The sequence below is a fragment of the Enhydra lutris genome, unplaced genomic scaffold, assembly GCF_002288905.1.
Source record: "Enhydra lutris kenyoni isolate GAN:26980312 unplaced genomic scaffold, ASM228890v2 scaffoldscaffold7, whole genome shotgun sequence".
Classification (NCBI taxonomy): Eukaryota; Metazoa; Chordata; class Mammalia; order Carnivora; family Mustelidae; genus Enhydra; species Enhydra lutris.
This window is the reverse complement of record NW_019154091.1, coordinates 16,986,981-17,009,552: the sequence shown is the minus strand read 5'-3', so window position 1 is coordinate 17,009,552 and position 22,572 is coordinate 16,986,981. Positions and strand designations below refer to the sequence as shown.

Here is a 22,572-nt window from a genome sequence, read left to right as displayed (position 1 = left end):
AGTATTTGCATTTCCTTCTCACAGAGGTTAAGGTGAAGATACTGACCCTGATAGTATTCCTATTTTACATGTGAGGAAATGAAAGCACAGAGACGTGAAAACAATTGTCCTGGAATAGCGCAGCTGAAAACTGGAGGAGCTCAGCCTCAGACCCAGGCTGTCTGGCTCCAGGGTCCACACCCTTCACTTCTCCCCATCATTCGCTGTGCTTATTCCACGGTACCCAATCTCTATGTCTCGGCACTTCATTCCGTCCCTAACTCAGCTGGCTTCTCACCTGATCTTTGACTTGATGACATGGCATAGGCTCTTGTCTTAAAATTCTCTCCTTCCTTTCAAACATCTTCCATCTGTCCCACTTCACTGACTTTTCAGCAGCTTTCCAAACAACCAGGATTCTTTTGCATTTAAAATAAATAAATTCGGTGCTTTCATTAATGTCATCGTGTCTTGGAATATTTAGATTCTCCCTTTTCTGCATATATCGAACCTCACGAAGACAAGGATCATGCCAGCTGTCAGCGATGGTAAGCACATTCTGTTTGTCCCTTCCTTGTCTACTGTCACCACTCCAATGGAAGTGCTTTTTGGAAGCTGCTGTGATCCAGGGAAATCTAAAGGCCGCTCTTGGTTCTTTCCTGCATGACCTTTGGAAAGACAGTCCATAAAAGCACCTATTCTGGGGAATGAGTAAATGAGGATAAACACTAGGGGAAAACAGTATAAAAGACTTCCTTCTTTGTTTTACTTCTGTTTATTAGCTCTTCATGAACTTACTCATGATTTCTCAGGACTTAAATGGTTCACTCTTTTACATAAATTTTGCTAGTACCTTTGGAATAACTATTCATCCTCTACATTTAAAAGCTTTTTTGTTTGTTTGTTTCATGATTTTGACATTTCCTTGGCATTGTTCTGTTGCCCTAAACTTTAACAATCTTACCAAAAAAATTATAAGTAATGTAGATAAGTAGCATAATAATGTCTGTGGCCCTCTGTTTCTCAAAAGAATTAACATTTAAGAACTAGTAGCACAGGTTATTATTAAACTGTAATAATTACCTATGGATTTTTTAGGTAATAACTAATTTTAAAAACTCATGGTTTGATACATTGTATAGGTATGTAATTTAAAAAAATTTACATTCCCTAATGACTTAGATCCTGAGTTAAATTCAACATCTGTGGAAGGGTATTTTTTATTAAACTGGCATTCACGAAATGCCATTTCCTGAATGGGTTTTAGGCTCAGACTTTTAAGGACATCTTTGTATCCCTCACAATACATAGCACAATACCTGATATAGAATAAGAGCTCAAGAATTGTTTGTTGAATAAATGCATAAATCCATGGTGGTCTGAAAAGGAATAGGTGAGTATTTTCATTCTCTTTTCCTTCTCATCCCCATGTTTCATTTAAAAATCATGTGGTATTCCTGGAGAAGAATCCCGGAAGTTGAACTAATAAAATTGATAAACCCCTAGCCACACTTATCAAAAAGATGAGAAATATCTTTTATCACAATTGAGAGGAGATACCACAATCAACACCCCAATAATATAAACAATTATAGGAGAAAAATTATATGTCAAAAAATTGGGAGATCTGAAAGAAATGGATAAATTCCTAGAAACATATAAACTACCAAAACTGAAACAAGAAGAAATAGAAAATTTGAACAGACCAAAAACCGGCAAAGAAATTGAATCAGTAATCAAACATCTCCCAACAATAAAAGTTCAGGGCCAGATGGCTTCCCAGGGGAATTCTGCTAGACACTTAAAAAGTTAATATCTATTCTTCTCAAACTGTTCCAAAAAATAGAAATGGAAGGAAAACTTCCAAACTCATTCTATAAGGTGAGCATTACCTTGATTCCAAAAGCAGACAAAGACCTCACTAAAAAGAATTATAGGCCAATGTCCCTGATGAACATGGATGCAAAAATCCTAGCAAACTGAATCCAATGGTACATTGGAAGAGTTATTCCCTATGAGATATTTGCCTGTGTCGGTTGAGCATCTGACTCTTGATTTTGGCTCAAATCTTAAACTTGGGGTCATTATTTTAAGCCCTGCATTGGGCTCCATGCTGGACATGTACCTTACCTGAAAAAAAAAAAAAAAAAAAAGAATTATTCACCATGATCAAGTGAGATTTTGCTCTTGATCTGCAATGGTAGTTAAATATTCAAAAATCAATCAATGTGATACACCACATTAATAAAAGAAAGAATAAGAACCATATGATCCTTTCAGTAGATGCAGTAAAAACATTTGACAAAATACAGCATCCATTCTTGATAAAAGCCCTCAACAAAGTAGAAATAGAGGGAACATACCTCAAAATCATAAAGGTCATATATGAAAGGCCCACAGCTAATATCATCCTCAATGGAGAAAAATTGAGATGTTTTCCTGTCAACAAAAGAACAAGACAGGGATGTTCACTCTCACCATTGTTACTTAACATAGTATTGGAAGTCCTAGCCTTGGCAATCAGACAACAAAAAGAAATAAAAGACATCCAAATCAGCAAAGAAGTCAAACTTCACTGTTTGTGAATGACATGCACAATACTCTATGTAGAAAACTGGAAAGACTTCACAAAAATTTGCTAGAACAGATACACAAATTCAGCAAAGTTGAAGGATATAAAATCAACATACAGAAATCTGTTGCATTTCTATACACCAATAATGAAGCAGCAGAAATATAAATCAAAGAATAGATTCCACTTACAATTACACCAAAAATCATAAGATACTTAGGAATAAACCTAACCTAAGAGATAAAAGATTATTGATGAAAGAAATGAAGAGGACAAAAAGAAATGAAAAAAAAAAATCCATGTTCATGGGTTGGAAGAATAAATATTGTTAAATTGTCTATACTACCCAAAGCAATCTACATGCTTAATGAAATCCCTATCAAAATAACATCAGCATTTTTCACAGAGCTAGAACAAATAATCCTAAAATTTGTATGGAACCACAAAAAATGCCAAGTGACCAAAATGATCTTGAAAAAGAAAAGCAAACCTAGAGGCATCACAATTCTGGACCTCAAGCTATACAACAAAGCTGTAGTCATTAAGACAGTATGATACTGACACAAAAACAAAAATGGAACCACAAATATATGGTTAACTAATCTTTGACAAAACAGGAATGAATGGACAATGGAAAAAAGACAGTCTCCTCAACAAATGGTGTTGGGAAAACTGGAGGGTAACATGCAGAAAATGAAACCAGACCACTTTCTTATACCATACACAAAAATAAATTCAAAATGGATGAAAGATCTAAATGTGAGATAGGAAACCATCAAATCTTAGAGGAGAACAGGGGCAGCAACCTCTTTGACCTTTGCTGTGCAACTTCTTACTAGACAGATATCTGGAAGCAAGGGAAACAAAAGCAAAAAGAAACTGTTGGGACATTATTTAAAATTCTATGAATCCGAAGCTGGCAGCTGAAGCATAATATTTGAAAGTCTGTACTAAAATTTTCCATGAAAAGAAATTTTATGAGCTTAGAACAGTTCCTGGCATATAGTAAGCACTCAAGAGATGTCAGATATTACTTTTCAAATATTATAATGGTTGATTATATACTCTTTTATTTTAATTATATTTGTATAGTTCATATATACACTTTTCAGATACTCTCAATTTTTAACATTAAATAATGAATTTTATGAATTAATGTATTGAAAATCTAATGTATATGGGATTTTATGAAGAAGATAAAAAGGTTTATAGCCAGTTCCTGCCAAATCACCATGGTGACTTGTAAAAATAGGATAAGCATTCCAGTTATGGCTAGTGGTAGTATTTTATAAAATAAATTAATGAACTGCCCAATAAAGAAATTTAAGTCATTCACTTTATTCCTAAAAAATTTTCCTAAAAAATTTTTCACTTTTTCCTTGGGCTTCAGACTCCTGATTTTGGCCAAGTCTCAATCTTGGGGTCATGAGTTCAAAGCTGCATTGGGCTCCATGCTTGGATTGGATAAAATAGAAAAAAATACTTCTTAAAACTTTTAGCAGATAGCAATTGCTATTAAAATAACTCTTCAGAAAAAAAAAAAAATTCTTCAAGGATAAAAAAAACTATTAATATAATTATATATATAATATATATCGGAGCAATTTAAATGTGATGATAATAATAATAAAATAGTGTTATTTGCCTCAGAAACAGTATTATTAGTCACAACTTAGACAAAAAGTAACTACCATAATTTCCACTGTTCAGTATTATAAAATAAGTCATACACAAGCCAGTCTTACTCAGTTTCAGGCATGGTACTAAGTTCTTTCTTTCTTTCTTTTTGTCTGTCTTTGAGAGAGAGAGAGACAGAGATAGAGAGAGAGAGCACAAGCAAGGAAGAGAGGAGAAGCAGGTTTTCTGCTGAACAGGGACCCCAATAGGGGAGTCCATCCCACGAGGCTGGGATCATGAACTCAGCAGAAGGCAGACGTTTAATCGACTGAGCCACCCAAGTGCCCCGGTACTAAGTTCTTTACATGCATTTTAGCTTTTATTCTTCACAACAAGCCCAGAAGGCAGATTGAGTTATTCTAATTTTTCAAACAACAGAATTGAGGCTTACTGAATAATATGGTTTATCTCTCTGCCCTTCTCAAACCCCACTAAAATGAAAACAGGTGCTAGAGGGAGATAAAAAAACGGAAGCCTATTATAAGAAATGTTTAAGAAAATGCAACTGAACATTGGTCCATCAGTTTATCAACACCAGTTTCTGTTAGTGAGAGATTTGGGGGAAAGATTTTGCATTATGTGTGCGAGAATTCTACTTCCCTTCTCACTCCTCGAAATCAAGGAACTCTTTAAAGATCTCACAGTTTATATTATATTTCTAAAGAGAACCATGGTTGGTATGTACCATCAATCACAAAAAGAGCTTTTGAACAAAAGACTGGCCGAAGAGGACTGAGGAAGCAATATATAAGCTGGTGTGCAAGTATAATTTAATAATCACCAGACACTACCCCCCACTCCTGCTCCTGCCTCCCCCCAAATTTTTTAAAAGCACTGATTTGTGGCATTTGCCAATTTCCATTATGTGAATAATCCCACTATGGTGGATTTCAAGTTACCACTCTGCAGTTACAGAACATTGAAGTAGAAATTGAAGCAGACTGCTTTCTTAAGCCCTAGAAGCAAACTGCATTCCTATAGCAAGCATTACCTTGCAACATCGAAGTGCCAGCATGGGATGCGGTTGGAGGAAAAAGCATTCCATGGGGGAAAAAAAGCCAGCATCCAAAACAAAGACCCAGCATTAAGTTACTACTGAATCCATCACGTAAGGCCTTTTTTTTTTTTTCCTTAAACCCTTCACCAATCCTCTACTCCCCAGTATCTGACACTGTGGAGACCAGAAAGGTGAGGTAAGAAGCACCAGAGTGGGGTGTCTGGGTGGCTCAGTCATTAAGCATCTCCCTTCAGCTGGGGTCATGATCCCAGAGTCCTGGGGTCAGGCTCCATGCTCAGCAGGAAGCATGCTTCTCCCTCTCCCACTGCCCCTGCTTGTGTTTCCTCTCTCGCTGTCTCTCTATCTGTCAAATAAATAAATAAAATCTTTAAAAAAAAAAAAAAAGTGCCAGAGTATGAGGTAAGAAGTGTATCAGGAAAAAAAAAAAAAAAAGAAGTCAATCATGACTTTCTTCCCCAGTGTATCCTGTGACATATCTAAGCTGAAGTAGGAGAGAAATTTAAACTGGATAGTGATCTGTATTTTTATGAGAAAGGCCTACATTTTCTGGTCATTTAAATGTTTTCTAAAAACTATGAGATCTACTCAACTTAATCTAGGAAAAGGAAACCAAAACAATAAGCCTTCAGATAGAATCCAAAAAGGCAGTGGTGCAGCTGGCTGGCTGGACAGTTGGTAGACCATGTGACTCTTGATCTCAGGGTTGTGAGTTCAAGCCCCACATGGGATGTGAAGATTACTTAGAAAGATAAAGTAAAATTTTAAAAGAAGGAGGAGGAGGAGGAGGAGGAGGAGAATAGGAATCTAAAAGGTAGAGGTGAAAAAGAAAAAAGAATAGAGTTGTGCTACCTGTGCCCAACCTAGGCTAACTGGTTCATCATTGGTTTTATAATATAGTAATTCAAATGAGAATAAATGTCTAGCAGAGATATAATTTTAACAAAGAAAAGCTATTGTTTCAACTAAGCCCAGCCTTACCTGAGCTAAGCTCTGCTATTACAATCACATTGTCAGAATTAATCACTCCCTCTGACCCACAGTGAAGTTCATCAGTCCTATAAAGCTCTTATGTAGCACAATTTTCCTTGAGTTTTGTCTTGACTACCTAATCTCCTCTGACTGTGAGCAATTAGGGGGTTAGAATCATGGTGTATTTACTTTTTGTATCCCTGCACTGCTTGGAAAAAGGTATACTTTTTACCTGTATGTAGTTGTGGACTGTAATGTACCTTTGCTCCCTTCAGTAGATTGAAAAGATTTTTTGTTCTTGGTATGGAATTAATTTGCTCAACAAGTCATTTTATGTCAATGGTATAAAGGTCAACTCAATCCCAATTTCAGTCAATAAAGTCACAAATTTCATTCAATTAAGATGAAAACCAATGACATTTTTATTACCCAGTGTGGAAAATTCACAGCTCATACAAACCTGAAAACAAACAGAAGTTGGAAAGAGCACAGTTAAAATGGTAGATACACTGAATGCTTAACTCTAACACCATAAAAATATTCAACTTTCTGAAGAATGCCTTCCTCTTGGAATCTTATGCCGTAAAAAGTTAGCTTCTTAATCTCATGTATATTTTAAAAAGTACGAAGGGGAATGTTGCCAGACATTCTATAATTTTTGAAATTAATATAAAATACATGTTAGTTACTGTTCTGTGGTAACCAAGGAGAAGAATACTGTCTCTAACAATTCACTGGGACAAAGTCTGTTAGCTCTTACATTCATTCTGTGGTCTGAAATCTGAGTCATTTGTGTAGTAAGCTTATTCTGGATCACATCTGTTTTGGAATTTCCTTATTTATGCTCTTGATGTACATCCCTCCCAAGCTTGCTACAACTGTAGTTTTCCACAACTCAGTTGACAGTAACACTATCACTTTATAGTTGTTCTGGCCAAAACCACTAGCATTATTCATGTTCATGACTCCTTTGCCTACACTTCACATTTATTCTGCCAGGAATCTTGCTGACTCTACTCAAAATATATGTGGAATCTGACCCTTTTACTGGGTCCAAACTACTATCTGAAATAGTTATGAAATTGATATTCCTATTTCTACCTTGCTCTTTTACCGTTTTTTTTTTCTTTGATGATAAACATTATCTTCTTACAAAAAAATTAGTAACTTTGTAAAGATTGTATTTTCTTGTTCAATGGCTATCTCCTGTACTAAAATGAAAGGTTCCTTGGGGCAGCATCTTTCTCTTTTTTTTGTTGACTGATAGATCAATGTTCCTTAAAACAGTACCTGGCTTACAGTAGGCACTCTTTAAATAGTCATTGAATGAATAAATGCTTTTACACATATATGTATGTGTGTAGTTATGTATTACATATACATACATATATGTATGTACATGTATGTATGTGTGTACATTACTTGTATTACAATTTATCTTTTGGTGGACTGATTGCAAATATATAATTTTGTAATTATTAAACATAATATTTGTTCTTTCAAAATCCTTCTACAGAAAAAATCATGGCTTAACTTGTATCTATAAATTTTTTTTTAAAGATTTTATGTACTTGACAGAGACCACGAGTAGTCACAGAGGCAGGCAGAGAGAGAGAGAAGGAAGCAGGCTCCCCACGGAGCAGAGAACCTGCTGCAGGGCTTGATCTCAGGACCCCAAGATTATGACCTGAGCCGAAGGCAGAGGCTTAACCCACTGAGCCACCCAGGCACCCCTGTATCTGTAAATTTTAAATCAGCACTTTTATAGAAAATTAGCATTCACAGACTATGGGAAAATAATAGAGGAATGGACTTATGTTGGCTTCTAAATATATCCACAAAAAAACAGCATGCTGCTTGTTAACAGAAGCTTGAGTAAACTAACCTCTGCATTCAAAAATATTTTTTTAAATATGTACTGTGTTCATGTTTTTATAAATCATTTTGTGTGTGCATTTGTATGTGCACAAAAATGAATAAGACATGGACATTGCTCTTAAGGCTATAATAAATATTTGAATTGTATTTAATGTAAAAATAATTATAATATGTGAGTCATAGTGTTAACTCAGTCATCGGTCTACCATTACTACATACACAGTGTTAGAGCTACTCAAAGAAAGGAGAGATAAATATGGAGTTTTGTGTTTTTATTTCCCTATTGTGTTGCTGTGATGGGGAAAAGGAAGGAAGTTTTTTCAAATTGGAAAAGTTTTCTTTCTGTTTTGAAATAAAATATTGGTAAAAGTCTAGTAAAATTTCATAGAGCAATTAAGGACATTTTGGAAGTATTATCTTTTTTTAATTTCAAAGCTATTGCACTTTGAAACATGAGATAGTTAAATTTTTATAACATAAGGGACTACAGAGCTTTGTTTTTATTGAACATTGTATTATGGCTATTTCAACAAAAAACATCCAAGCCAAGCACTAATTAACTACATATCAAAAGGGCCACCCATATGAAAAGAATCTTAAATACCCCTGGAATTAAGGTAATTTATGTTTATGATTAAATGTAGGCATAATTACCTATCCCTAAATTATAGAATGAAGAATATAAATTCATGTTACAGAAGCAATGATCTCAGGTAGCATTACATTTAACTAGAAAAAACACAGTGAAATGTATTTGCATTTTTGAAAGCTAGTCTAATTATTCTAGACTCAAAATTCATAGTTAATTCACTTGGCAATTTCTAGACATAAATTTTATTCATTTGTTCCTTAATATATCTGTTTCTAGAAAAGAAAAGAAAAAAAACAGATATGCCCTAGGATATGCTTTTCTCCCTAAAACAACAAATCTAACAAATTCTTTGGAAAGTTTTCTCTAATTCTGTTTTCCCTGTTCCCATAGACTATCAGCCACTTCCCTAGTATTTATTTTTCTTTTATTTTTGACATTTTACCTCCAACCTTTTATAAGTTTCCCTGAGTTTACTATTCATATGACTTATAATTTTTTTAACTTAGCTTATATATTGCTACATATTAATACACCTGTAGACTTTTAGATTTGGAAGAGTGAAAACTCTTATCTATTACACTGACATCATCTATAAAAATCCAGTGGTGTGCTAATAAACTGGATCTCATTAGAAAAAAAAATACTAACTTATACGGTTTGCCAATTTCTCTAGTGTAAATATTCCCAGTTTGCTGATTTCAGGTTACCAAACCAGCTGGTAAAATTTCCAAATATTTAAGAATAGGCTTTCACATGCTGGTTTTAGCTGACTCAAGTACACTCTACAGATCTTCAACTATCTCTATTTAGAATATTTTAAGTGACCTGTAACTACTTCATGAAGTAGTCCATGTATTGATGGATAGTTCAAGTTTAAAAAAAAATTCTCTTATGTTGGCTCAACATATTTTCCCATGAAATTTGCCCCTGGATGGACATTAATCATGATTCAAAAGCTATACAATGTAAATAGAAACCCGTTGCTATATGACAGTCATTCAGACTTTAAGGAAGCTTCTGTGAGTGTCTGTTCTCCTTGGTTAAACACAGATCCTTCTAACTGTTCTTCATATCTCAGGGTTTCCGTAGTCTCTAACAATTGATCATATGGGGTGTACTATAATTAACTGTCAATGGGGTTTAGAAATTAACACATAACTCCAGATGTGGTCTGGCTAAAGCAAAGAATCAGAATTACTAATTTGCTTTCCCTGGCCACTATAATTTTGCTAGTGCTAATGAATCCTTACATATTTTTGGCTGCCACATCACACAGGTGGCTTGTGTAGAATTGTAAAACCAACTTTATCCACCCAGGTGTTTATTTTTACCTAAAATGCAATTAAGCCAGTTTCGATCATTCCATGCTTGTCCAACTAATTTCTGAACCTAGGTGTAAGAATTTACATTAATACATCTTACATTCCATGCTATTAATTAGGCTCTTCTTTTCCAACAAAACAATTGAATCCATAGCCTAACAATCCTTCCCATCTTTATGTTTGTGATACTTTTAGGAATAAAAATATGCTTTCCAGCTTTTCACTCAAACTAAAAAAATCTAAAACAGTAAAAATGAGAAAAATGAGTTGAATGCCTTCTTATATGAAGCAGCATTTGGAAAAACCTGAACTTTAGATCTTTTCATTTTCTCTGTTCCCTTTTCCTTCCCTGACATCCATCAGTCTGAAATGACGAGCTGTAGCCCAGAAAACACAATTAAGTTTTTTGATGTCATCTAGATGCATTTAATTTCAAGCGTATTTTTGTCTCCAAAATGCATTTTTTTCAGTTAAAGAGATGACAACTTCATCTATATGATCCAAACTTCCTGCCCCAAATCCTTCAGGCTTCAAAGTTGCTAGAGACTTAATTCATGCTCCTTTCTGAGCTCTCGCTCGTTTCTCGTGACTCAGCAGCAGGAAACAGCTTGAGCTTTTTCTAGGTTTTGGCAGATTCCTCCTTATCTCAGATAAGAATTTCTTAGAAGATCACACCTTTCCCAATAAGCTGTGGGGAAAGTTTATATAACCAACTCTCTGTACTTCAGGAGAAAACCACTCACACTTACTATAAGTCTTTTCTGTAGGAAATGATACTACTTTTTCTGTACTTATTGCACATAGCACTTTTTATTTTGCACAAATCGATGTAAATATATACTTGTAAAGGCCTTGTTGTCATATGCGTCTGTGGATGCGTGGTAAGCTTATTTCCGTAACTCCTTGAAATCAGGATCTGTTTTCCTCATCTTAAGGCCCACAAGGAACTGAAATCGCTTAGCCGGTTTTGTTAACGTGTTTACATATGCATCTTTTTTTTTTTTTTTTTTAGATTTATTTATTTATTTGAGAGACAGGGAGCATGCCCTGGAGAGAAAGCACAGGGGGGAGGGCAGAGGGAGATGGGGAGAGAGTGTCACACCAACTCCTCCCTGAGTGGGGAGCCCTACAGATGGCTGGATCCCTCGACCCTAAGATCCTGGACTGAGCCAAAACCACCTCTACTACCAGGGAGCAAGGTATCCCCTGAGGATAAGATGAAAGAGGAAGTAAGAAGTAGGTTATTTAAATCATTTTTAGTTTTAGATTTTGACTTACTTTAGGCCTGGAATACAAAAGATTTTTACTTGCTCTTCAGCACATTTATATGTGAGGGATACTTGAGCTACGATGAGAATTTATATCCTGGAGAGCGGAAAAGTTAGTAGAAAAATACATATTCTAATTAAGAATATTTTTATAGTTTAATGAGACCCAAAGCCTTTTTTTCAGGTAGTTACTCTTCCATTAATTTTCGGATCTATAAAATGGTAGAAGGGAAGCATTAGGATGCTCATATGACAAGTTTCTTAGGAAAACACATGGCAATTGCAATTTCAAAAAGCCATTGTAAAAATCAGTATAGTTGTTTAGAACCAAATATGGCAAACTTTTTGATGTGTTATAAATTGAAGCAGGCTTAAGTTAACAATGACATTCAAAAATACACATTTTCTGAGAACGTCTAACTCTGATCTGGAAACTGGCAGTGCCCTGGTCCAGGTTAGGGAAACCAGAACTTCTCCTGGAGAACAGAATGCAACCAATGTTGCAATGCAGTCCAAAGCTGAAAGGGTTCCTTCTACCACCCTTTCCAACCTCAGGTGGTGACCGTGGCAGAGGTGGCCCTGGTGACATGCAGGGAGGAAGAGGCAACCTCACGGACTGCGGTGGTCCTGGTGGGATGTTCAGAGGTGGTCATGGTGGAGAAAGAGGAGGCTTTTGTGGAGGCCTTATTGGGGGAAAGCCACCTCTGTCTCCTCCACAGCCTCCCATGGAACCCAAAGGGATCCCTAAGACCTTCTGGGTCCCCTGACCTCCACAGAGTGATTGTGGCATCCCTCTGACCTCAGAGGGAGCCATACCACCGTAGATGCTGTTTATTAGGGGCTTCTTTTGAGCAAAAGAAAGCTTACATTTTCTCCCTTGAAAATCTTTACTATCAAACCACTCTCTGGCAACCTTGGCAGTTGGTGGGTCTTCAAAGGGCACTGTGGCATCACATTTGGGCTCTTCTGTTTCCTTGCCCAAGTAGCTGTGGGTCATGGATTGTCCAGTTCTCTTGTTCATTTTAACAAGTCCACACTGCTTAAAGAAGTCTGCTAGATCATTTGGAATCAAATTGTCATTTAAGCTTTGCACATAAATTGCACATTGCCAGAGTCTTCATCTGGATCTACAGGTGGGCCTAGATCAAGATCTGGTCCTTTGACCATGGGTCCACCAGGCTTATTGAAGCCACCTTGCTCTCCAGCGCCCATTCCACTGCATCCTTCTCCCTGCAACCTCTGCTCATGCTTCCACCTATCAAATACCCCTCTTTCCCTGCCCTAGTTATCAGGCGCATTCATGTTCCGTTCTCTCCTGTCTGGAAAATCCTCCAGACTCCTGCCTGTAAACACCCATGCTACTGGGGTGGTCCTGTCAGAATGAACTCTGCTGCCTGTAGCTGCTGCTCTGTTGGCTCTATTGACTTTAAGTCTGGCTGTAGGATCCAGTTTGGTGGAGAAAACTGGTGGGTGGCTGCCGCCCATAGCTGCTTTGTTGACCATAGCTACTCTGCTGTCCACAGCTGGTGGGCTGCACATAGGTGTTCTGCTGAGAGTAACTGTTTTGATCATACCTAGTTGGCTGTGCAGAGGAATAGCTAGTAGGAGAAGATGATGGTGCTGTGACTGGCTGCATGGGGTAGTTCCCAGGTACCTGGGGATAATGATAGTTACTCTGTCCATATCCTAGGCTGGACTGATTGTAAACTCCTGTGCTAGATTGAGGTTGACTAGTGTCAGCAGACTTGTTACCATCCTGTGGTCTTACAGGTTCAGTGGCTGTTGGCTGCTGCCCATAGACTGGGTAAGCAGGCCAAGTGCCATATGCAGACTGAGCTGCATAGGAAGCCTGGGTGTTAGCGACCATAGCAGTGGTGATATCATGAACACCAGTGCTGTCCGCCTGGACAAATTGACCTTACACATGGGGCAGGTAGAGGTGGGCAGATGGAGTAGTATAACTAGTGGGAAGCTGTTGCATAAAAAAGTTTCATAGGTGGTCTGCCTGTCGGTTGCAGGGACCTGAGCCTGGGTATAGCTGACATCAGTGGGCTGTCATAGGTTCCATAACTTTGCTGCCCATATGCCTGGATGGTCTGTGCGTATCTTTGAGTGGGCTGAGTGGTGTATGCACTGTAGCCCTATTGGGCTGCAGCTTGGCTGTGAGTAATGTAATCTGTAGACACCATTTTCTCTCCTTCCTTCTTGATTTCTCCTTTTCCAACTTCAATCTTGACATACCATAACAACTCCTTTGAAAATCTGACCAATATAATCTACTTAAAGCACAGTTCTGATCACATCCCATCTCCACTCACTAATTTTTAGATGAGAGACATTCTTGAAAATTGCGAAGTGATTACAAAATTTTAATCAAGTTGAATTTTCTCAAAGGAAGTAAAAAATGATAGAAATACAAGAGAAAATCCTTTGTGTTTTTTTACATATTACATGAATCTGAATAAAATATTAATATTACAAAGAAAAGTGAAACTTCAGATGGCACTAGTCTATAACTATAAATTTATTATCCTGATTGTCCATTATGATTTTTTTTTTACATTCAAGTGTCTGTCATGATTTTTCATATTTAGTTTTTTCTCACCTTATACCAGCATTGTTTTGGTTGTGTTTTCACTATGGCGAAGTAAGTTAATAGCAACAACACATTTTTATTTGCTTTATGTCTGATGAGCCCTGTTTCTCCTTTGTGGTGATGGCCTTTTAACAGTTATCATCAGAGGTCTTCTTTTGAAACAAAAGGATTTTTTTTTAATTTTTGATTTAATTTAAAATAAAGATTAAAAAGAAAAATGTAACTTGTGATAACTCTACATTCATAAAATATATTACCAAGCATCTGAACAATATGAATTCAGTGTTATTTGGAAGGTCAGTTCCACTTAGGAAGTCACCTATCATCTTACTCAGTACTTATCTTGCTTCCTTTCTTTGGGGGAATATTGAAATGGGTTCCTATGAAGGACAAATGCTTAATACTCAAATAATGGGAACTTTTAGTTTTTGAATTTCTCTTATTAATCTGAGTATACATTTTAAAGAAAGGAATACATCTCATCTCACCATAGTATTTCTTTAAAAAAAAATAAAATTCTTTATTTGACACAGAAAGAGAGAGATCACAGGGATAGGGCAGGGCAGAGGGAGAGGGAAAAGCAGGCTCCCAGCCAAGCAGGGAGCCTGGTGCAGGGCTTGATTCCAGGACCCTGAGATTATGACCTGATCCAAAGGCAGACACTTAGCCGACTGAGCCACCCAGGCTTCCCTCACCATAGTATTTCAAGAAGCATATCAATCATATCAATTAATCATCCATAAATGAAAGGCAGGTATACAGCATTAGGATTCTTATAGTCTTCTTAGCATTCTACACATAGTTATGCATTTCGTTCTCTCTTACTTGATCTGGAGCTCCTGTAAATAAAATACTTGCCTTACCTCTATCTTTTAGCACTGACAGAACGTAATACATTGCTTTACTCATCAGAGTAGGTACATAAAAAATGTATTGAGTCAAATTGCATTCGACTAAATTTCGTGACAGGAGAGGGAAGATGTATTTATTAGTATTGTTGTTTTGTGATTATACACTGCAACATTAATTAAAAGGTCCAAGCAATTTATATTTAGAAATGTATATTCCAATCAACATTAACCTGATCACAAAAATTGCTTTACCAAAATTTCATCACTCTAGTAGAAAATGGGGAGTTTCATTGCTGGCAAGAAACATTCACATAGAAACCAAATGATGAGAAATATCCAGCACCTGCTGCCTTTAGGCAACTCTGAATTAAAGCTTTCTATGTTTAGACACACTGCACATCTAGATAGCTAAAGTGTAAAATTATTTCGCTTGGCAAGATTTTCCTACTTCATCTTCTTGACGTATAGATATCTGCATGAAATAACTTAGTCGATCACCATTTGTTGGTTAGGTGAATCTTTGTACCTTCCTATCAGAGAGTTCACTGAATTTATTAATTGGTCTTCCTAGGGTTTCCTTCTAACTATAAAGCTATTACTTTATAATTTACAAAAATGTAAAATCATGACTCTCACATAAAATGAACATGACCCAAAGATTTTATTTAAGACATGAATTGATGAGGGAACCATAAGATACTATAATGAATTCAGAGAAGATTTTGGCAATTGGACCTTCAGAAATGTTGAAATTAACTTGCAAAAATAATTAGATGCAAAACTGCTTAATCTTCCATACAGCAGTAATGGCTAATATTTGGTGTTATGTTTTCTAGAGGGCAGAAATAAATTTTATCTTTCTTGCTGGGCCATACTGATTTGGACTACTAACATGTTTTTAATGTTATCTTCTATTTTTACAGGGACGTAAAATGGCCTACTCAAAAGAAAGCCAGTTAAAGCTGCACACCCTGGTAGAATGAGTTAAAACCCAGAAGGTCCGCTAAAAGCATATCCAATATTCTTTCAGTTTGGGCAATTTTTTCCTGAAAGTTTATCTAACGTTGGAATGTGATCTTGATATTTAATCTTTTTCAGGATTTTTCTCAGCAGTAGAGACTATTCAGCTCTACTATTCAGCTAACACTTATTCAGCAACATGATTGCTTTTTTGGAGGGTATTCACCTTTGATGGGCAGCTTACTGCTTCAGGATTTAGCTACTTACAAGAATCAATCAACTAAGGAGGGAACTCTTAGGAATTTCCTATTCTGTGTCTTTCCTGAGCTCAGTCCTTTCTAGTCAAAGCTATACCTTCCTTTCTCTGCTTCTCTAACCAGTAAGCAAGGATTCATCATCTGTTTTAAACTATGAGCCCAATCCCCAGATTAAATTCAAAGCTATTTCCAGTTCACAAGATCAGAAACTCATTCTATTTCCTCCTTAACTTCCATGTCCAGAAGTTCTTTAAGTCCTGTGACACATGGGCCAGGACAAATTTCTTTCCTGTCAAAGAGAGTCAAGAGTGGGAGTGGAAGGGGAATTTAAATAGATTTTCTGTGATAGAATATGTCAGTGGATCACTTATTCCTTGACAAAAGCCAGAAGAGTTTCACTTGCTGGAGTGGTGGTGAGGGGCGGATACATGCACTTAGAGCCATGTCTTAGCCAAATAGATAATGATAATCCCTTTAAAAAACACTTCAGAGAACATCGCCCCTCTTCGGGTCAGAGGGAGCATTTGTACAGAGCCAGATTTCCAAGGATTCAGTTTGTAGGAGTATAGCTATGAGGATGAGGAACTAATTATTTTACAAGCTAATCGTATTCTATACTTGGTGGCCAGAAGAATGACATTCCAGATTATATACCAAGTGTAACAATACAATTAATTGCTCCTTGGAGCTACTTTCAAATATAGTCAAATCACACTCTACCTATTTAAATTAAATGAGCTTTCATGTGCTGTTACCTGCGGGGTATCATAGGTAAATTAAAGACAGGTAAGAATGACACCAAGGAGCCCAATTGAATGGTTACTTCAATAGTCCACCTAAGATATAATGAGAGTCTGGACCTAGGGCAATTGCTATAGAAAAGAAGACATAGTTCAAAAGCATATTTGGCAGGATGTGATGAATTAGGTGTGAGGGAGAATGCAGGGTCTAAGATGACTCAAAGGTATCAGCAGCTCTGTAAACAGAATCTCTGTAAACAGTGGTTTCAGGACATTACATGAGAGTAAAGTATAAGCATTTGGGAATCAATAATGATAATGATCCTTCCAGACCTTAGAACATGTGGAAAAACAAATATTTTCTTTTGGGAAAGATTTACGTTTTCTCCTAGAGAGGCAGAAAGAGTTGGCTTTTTATTTTATTTCTTTAATAAATATTTTAAAATATTAGACTCATAATTCATTAGGCATATTTAAAAGATATGGCAAGGGAGGTGAGGGAAAGAACAGCTTTGTATGAGAGAGTGAAATTGGGCAAATAGTATGTAAAAGAGAGGTTTCCATAATGAATGATGATCAAGATGTGAAGATCACGATTGTAAAGTTACAGAGATCTGGCAGTAAGTTTGGAACTCTAACATCGGTGTGGGCACAGAGTCTCCTCGTGTCTCAGCAAGAGAAGCCAGGTAGAGGCTTGGAGGCTTCTAATTCTTTTGGAGTCAGGATTGAAGGAATTTCTTGCTTCTAGTCTAGAGTATATCGTTTGCCTTTATGAACAGCTTTTAGATGTTCCCCTTTTCTCCACTAAATGACCTCCTATAGCATGGTTACCTTTTCATCCAAGATTTTCTCTTTTGAGCAAGATTTGGCTTTCTCAACGTCCTTCTTGGTGTGGTACTCAGAAATAGTGTACACAGTGGTATCCTAACCTAACTAGACAAGACGACTAAGATATCCCCAATGTATAAGATGAGTTTAAGTTCAGGAGCATACTGTCGTTAGCTCATTTGACGTCATACTATTGACTTAAGTTGAAGTAACTTCCGATAAAGTCCCGATTTTCTTTGTCAATATCCATTGTATGTGTGTGTATGTGAAATATAGTTAGGTTTGATCAGTCAATATTATATGGCATCATAAATCCATTATACTGATAATCCTTTCCAAAGTTGTGTCTTCAAACATGTCAATATGTTAGAATCACCAGTGTTAATTACAAATGTGAAATAAAACAAAGATAGAGCCTGTGGCATGATGTTAGAAACTTCTTTTCAAATTGCTGCCCATTATGTAGAGTGATTTTTTTCACTTAGATTTAGCTGCACTATCATCTTTTCCACCTTTAAGTATTATCTATAGGTATCCATAAACGATGTTGCAGATTTGCTCCATTAGTACTATGCAGTCTGTTTACTTGAGTCCAATAATCTCATAAATCTACATGTTCTAGAATATATATAGATAGATAGATAGGTTATATATATATATATTATAATATTAGATATATATGTTATATATGTATATAACATAATGTTTTATATATATATAATGTTAGATATTTATATAGCATACTTAAATATTTTTAGGTATTATAGGTATATATTTTAGGTATTATGAAAACACTTTGCTAAATCCATCCTCTGAATGCCCTTGTTTCCCTATTTCCTCCAAGCCCTTCAACACATAACTCTAAATCTTTGGTCATTTAGTTTTGTTGAGATGAGTATTTTGACTAACAGTTTTAATATAAAGTTTCTAGAATATCTTTAACTGGAGAGTTTGTGGAAGGTTTGGGATAATCATAAAAGCTAATGTCTAATTTATAAATGGTCTGACAATAAATATCTTTCTGTCTCTCAGGATTCATTCGAGTCATTTATTTATCAAACAGAGGACTCATTATGTCTTACATATATTAAGGTCACTTTTTGTTAACTATTATATGTACCAAGCATAGAGCAGATACTGGGGATACAAAGATAAACTACATGTAGTTCTTATCCTAAAGGAACTAAATAAGGATCTATTAACAGAACTAGGTATTTAAATAGGTAGTACTGAATGGTAAGAGATGTAAATAAAATATTATGAGAATATAGAAGACCTGAAGCATGTGCCAACTGGAATTTAAATCTGAAAAAATTTATAGTGTTCTCAAATTAATACTACTTTTATAGAGGTTTGGCTGAAACTTTTTTTATTCTACAGAAAAGTCTGTTTTGAGGCAAACACTTCAATGAAGCATTGCATCAGACCTGTCTTGGCCCACCAACATGAAACTGCCACCCACACCCATATTCATCAACCAAGTCTTTTATATGTTTGTTGTGGTTGTGTTCTTGGGCTTAGTATACTACAGTCAGAACGTTCTTGAATTTAACTCAGAATGCTGATGAGCAATCAAGTTCAGTCTCAATTTCACATGATCCTGGGGTCTATTTCCTTACATATATTGTTTAGCACAAAAGAAAATAAACGCACCGCTTTGTGGATGAGAAAGCAGGCCTAGGCTTGTTGACACCTATCTGTGGCTCCCTTCCAAGGGCTTATTTTCAAAAGCCAGATCCCCATCCTTTTGTTGAGTCGAAAAATCAAAAACAAATAAAAAGCTATAGGAAATTTCCTTTGTGGAAGAAGAAGCCATGTGTGAAGAATTTTCATCCACCGTGCACTGCCAACGTTACTAAGTGTAAATAGCAGAAGCATTGCCTCATGATTGAATTTGCCTACAAGTGATTAAGGTCATAAATTACATAAAGAAAATGAGCATACTGCTAAAATAATTGCTCCAACACTAATTCCACCCTGTTAGGTCTTGCTAAGAATCCTTTGCCATCATTGCAGTCCCATGTTTATTGCAAGTTTCAAGCCTGGCCTCTTACGATAGGTTTTTTCACTAAAACTTACTCCTTTATTACCTTTCAGGATCAGGAGGACCAGATAATGAAAACTTAAATTACTCCCATTTGTAATTCTGTTGCTTACAAGGTCGTCAAAAGCTACAGAATTTTATTGGTATATTTAAAAAAGCCATATGAAAGAATTAACTTTATATGTTTTTATGCTAGCGGCTCTATTACAATATTCTTTTTCAGTTTCTATGGAAAGGCCTTTCATCCACAGAACTACAAAATTAAGAGACATTCTGCAGTGAAATACATTCCTTTCATGTTTTAAGAATTAAAGTTATTTACAACTCCCCACTGAGATGAAGGTGCTCAAATTATCCCCCCACCCATCTTTCTTTTCAAGTTTAAAATGAACTGAGGGAATATGCCTTTGGTGTTTTATAATGTCAATGAACTTTAAAGAGCTTTGAACAACCCCAGGGACTAGATCATCATTTTCTTTATGTTCCTATCCAATTGAAACTGCCTCACTGATTCAGGCCTGGGCTTTCTAATCTGGATGGCTTGGTACTTTAGGGCACCATGGACACGGTTCCCAAAAAACTTGCGCAGCTGGGCTTCCCTTGAAGATGAGTTCTCTTACATTGCTCTCCTCCGAAGAAGGATCACTACCAGAAGATGGGCTTCTTGCACACGGGTGATTTGGCCCCTCCTTCAAGTTAAGTTTCCACTGTCTCAAATAAAAACTCTCTCTAAGGCTCCTGTTGTGTACATGACGTTTTCATAAGAGCTCCATCCTTTGACACGGGCTTGCCTGCCCACCACCCACCACCCACGTCCCATTCAAATTAGAAACTGTCTCATTCTCCTTTCCTCAGGCAGCAACAGACTTAGGACAACCACGGTTGTTTCAGTTGTGGGGCAGCTAAATTGCCTTTGATGACCAGAAGTTGAGCTTGCTCATGAAGTCAGACTTTCAAAGCTTGGGACTTAATTCACCAAACAGGTACAGGTACAGAGCATAACTAATATAAAAATAATAGTTCTTTTCAATTCTGAGATATTATTAGCTGTCACAAACTTAGCAGGCTTGGGCCTGTATCTCTCAGGAATGACAGACCTTGAAATAAACACATGCTGTTTTATGAATCTTGTTGAATCTTGAGAAACATTTTTTTTTCAGGGTTGATATCATTTAGGAAAAAACTAGATAGGGCTCTCTTGAAAAGTTTAGCTATTTATAGGTATATTTAACATAATATGTAAAAGTTTCTTTTCATAATAAAGATTGTAATTAGTACCTATGAAAAGGTAAAAGACTTTCTAAACAATTGGAATAGTTTCTTAAAGTGAAGTCAAATTTATTTCTTTAAGACACAACTCAAATGTTACCACTCCAATTTTTCCCAACATAATTCAATACAATTTCCTTTGTTGATCTGTCCTATTATTTTAGACTTGATTATACTCTTTTATTATGCCCAGTCTTTGATACTGATAGTCCTTTAGTCTGAATATAGTCTAATACAAATTAGATTTGTATCCTGGATATTTAAATAAATGACTGAATTATGTTTTATGATAAATAACTATATTTTGCAATTTGGCAAGTTGTTTTATTTGCCCTTAGGTAGTTCCATAGTAACAAAATTATGGAAGTTTTAGAATGGTCCAACAATAAGTTTTTGAAGATAACATAACACTAAATAGAGATAGAATGGCTTGTTAATCTGTTTACAACACACATCTGATTGGGCATGTCATATTTTCACATATAAATGTATTCTCAATCCAAATATGTGCTAAACACACACATAACTGAATTCTTAAATTTCAGTTTTTAAGACCTGAACTTGAGTAGAAAAGAGTTTCAATTAAGAAAAGGTGATGACATCTCCCTAAATGAGTATGTAGGTATACACCTTGGATTTAAAATTTGTTTCCTTCTGCTAAGGCTGGCAGACATGATGAAAATGACCCAGAAAAATGAAATTTTAGTGTTCCCCACCTGAGTCTGATCCTCATACTTTCTCTTCTTAATTTCAACACACTGAATCTGCTGATAGCATTTTGATTTAGGCCGATGGTGATGCTGTCCTCTGAGATTACACAGTTGTTTTATGGGAATTTTTATTCTAGAGCAACCAATTAGAAAGCTGAATTGGGTTAGGGGTCATTATCAATTAGAAAACAGGGGATGTTTTCTACAAACTTGTTTTCTTCCGTAGAGAACATATGTGTGCTTATCAAAATATTATCATTCCTTGAAAACATTTATTCAGCTGAACAATGGTTCTTGTCATGTTATAACATTCAGGATATCAGGATGAATGTTAAGGGAAATATATCACCTTTAGGGAATGAAAATGAAAAACAAAAAAATACCTACTCTTTTGAATTAATATTTCTAACTCAACCAAGAAATACATATTCATGGAATTAAGAAAGAATTCTGGACACGAATATGTGATTTTATTCACATTGGTCTTTCTATGGAGTGGAACATTATGAATTCTGCCCAAATATGTCCATCTTTATATAAAATATTGTTGAAAACACTAAATATGTTACTTGTAAACTTTTTTACACAGGGTAAATGGATATATGGCAATAATTTAGTTAATCTGATCCTTGTAAGATTCAATAAGGAAAAATTCAGATGAAACTGTTGGTTCTACATTTCTATAATTTTACATCTAAGTTGACCAAAATAACATGATTATTCCTAAGTCATCACTTTTTTTTTTTAATTTTATTTTTTATAAACATATAATATATTTTTATCCCCAGGGGTACAGGTCTGTGAATCGCCAGGTTTACACACTTCACAGCACTCACCATAGCACATACCCTCCCCAATGTCCATAATCCCACCCCCCCTCTCCCAACCCCCCTCCCCCCATCAACCCTCAGTTTGTTTTGTGAGATTAAGAGTCACTTATGGTTTGTCTCCCTCCCAATCCCATCTTGTTTCATTTACTCTTCTCCTACCCCCTTAACCCCCCATGTTGCATCTCCTCTCCCTCATATCAGGGAGATCATAT

The 22,572-nt window shown here is 36.0% G+C and overlaps 1 pseudogene; it reads right to left on the bottom strand.

Moving 5' to 3' along the window:
* Positions 1-11,924: 11,924 nt before the first annotated feature.
* Positions 11,925-13,464, bottom strand: LOC111142329 (annotated as a pseudogene).
* Between the last annotated feature and the right edge of the window lie 9,108 nt (positions 13,465-22,572).